Source organism: Chrysochloris asiatica, unplaced genomic scaffold (genome assembly GCF_000296735.1).
Source record: "Chrysochloris asiatica unplaced genomic scaffold, ChrAsi1.0 scaffold00006, whole genome shotgun sequence".
Taxonomy (NCBI): domain Eukaryota; kingdom Metazoa; phylum Chordata; class Mammalia; order Afrosoricida; family Chrysochloridae; genus Chrysochloris; species Chrysochloris asiatica.
In genome coordinates this window covers 22,752,504-22,754,627 of record NW_006408524.1, presented here as the reverse complement: position 1 = coordinate 22,754,627, position 2,124 = coordinate 22,752,504, and positions in this window count along the sequence as shown.

Here is a 2,124-nt window from a genome sequence, read left to right as displayed (position 1 = left end):
ACAAAATACTGTCCAATCCTGGGCCAATCTCACTACTGTTGTCATGCTTGAGTCCATCGATGCTGCCACTTGGCCAATCCATCTCATTGGGGGTCTTCCTCTTTTTCTCTGACCCTCCACCTTACCAAACATGATATCCCTCTCTAGTAACTGGTCCCTCCTGACAATATGTCTGAAGTATGAGAGATGAAGATTGGCCATCCTGGCCTCCAGGGAGCAATCTAGCTGCACTTCTTCCAACATAGATCTGTTGGTTCTTTTAGCAGCCCATGGCACTTTCAATATTCTCCTCCAACACCATAACTCAAATGTATCAATTCTTCTACGGTCTTCCTTATTTACTGTCCAGCTTTCGCTAGCATATGAATTATTGAATATACTATGGCTTGGGTCAGGCACACCTTAGTCTTTAAGCTGTCATCTTTGCTCTTCAACACTTTAAAAAGGTCTTGTGCAGAAGATTTGCCTAATGCAATATGTCGTTTGATTTCTTGAATGCTGCTTCCATGACTGTTGATAGTTGATCCAAGAAGAATAAAGTCCTTGACAACTTCAATCTTTTCTCTGTTGATAAGAATGTTGTTTATTGGGCCAGCGGTGAGGATTTTTGTTTTCTTTACATTGAGATGTAATCCATACCAAAGGCCTCTTTGACCTTCATCAGTAAATGTTTTAAGTCCTCTTCACTTTCAGCAAGCAAGGTTGTATCATCTGCATATCGCAGGTTGTTAATGAGTCTTCCTCCAATCCTAATGCCATGTTTTTCTTCATATAGCCCAGGTTCTCAGATGATTTGCTCAGCATACAGGTTGAATAAGTATGGTGAAAGAATACAACCCTGGCGCACACCTTTCTTAATTTTAAACCATTCAGTGTTCCCATATTCTGTTCGAACAATTGGCTCTTGGTCCAGATACAGATTCCGTGTGAATCTAGATTGATACTTTGTTGTTGTTGTTGTTGTTGTTATGTGCCATTGAGTCGGTTCCGACCCATAGCGACCCTGTATAGGGTTTCCGAGGGTGTAAATCTTTACGAGAGTAGAAAGCCTCATCTTTCTCCCACAGAGCAGCTGGTAGTTTCGAACCACTGACCTTAAGGTTCGCAGCCCGATTCGTAACCACTAAGCTACCAGAGCTGATACTACTCAGTGGAAATTCTACCTTCCTCCACACCCTCTGGATCTAGGCTCCCTCTTGAAAGCTTGTAAGCCAGTCACTTCTTGCCTTTGTAGCATCCCCCACCCCCCATTTTGGGTAGCCAATGTCCAAGTTGACCATTCCTATCTACTCTGTGTATGGAGGGGGTGGGAATGATCCTTGCTGTAAAGATCTGTGCCCTCTTTTGAGCTACTGCATCCAGAGGTGTAGGTCAGGTTTATCAAACTTTATCAGATTACTCTTTTTTCTCTTCTTTCTTCTTCTAGTTGAGCTCTGATCATTCAGTCATTGAAGCCAGGTCAAGTGGGTATTATCTACAAGTGTGGGTGTTCTTGTGCATATGCCCTCTCTTCTTATCATCTGGATGCTTCACTCTCCACTCTAGTCCTCTGTGGCCATGTCACTGACTCTGGGCCCAAGAGTCCCCAGGTCTTGCCACACTGCTGGCCAACCAGGTCTCCACCGGGTTCACAGGAATCTATTGAATGTTATAGAGCTTAGCTCGCAGCTTCATTGCTGTTTTTCCCTCACTTCCCTTTATCACTTATGAACTTGGTCACCAATCAGAGCATGTATCAAAGGAATTTATTTTATTGTTGTGGAAAATATGTTGAGAACGACACCAAGTCAACAATCTCTCCATGCACAATTTAATCACATTAATTAGATCCTTCAAGTTAGGCAACCATTCATACTCTCCTTTTTTTAATGGTTCCTTCTTCATTAACATAAACTCACCTCCCTTAAACTTCCTATGTAAACGTCCAGGTAGCTGTTGTCCATTGGTCTACAATGAGTTTTGGTCTACTTGAGTTATTTAAGATATTCCAGGCAGAACTCTTTTGTAATTAAGCTAAACTATTGTTTGGTTTTAAGAAGCTCTGGTAGCGTAGTGGTTACGAGTGGAGCTGCTAACCTCAAGGTCAGCTAGTCCAAAACTAAACAGAAAAATGAGGATTTCTGC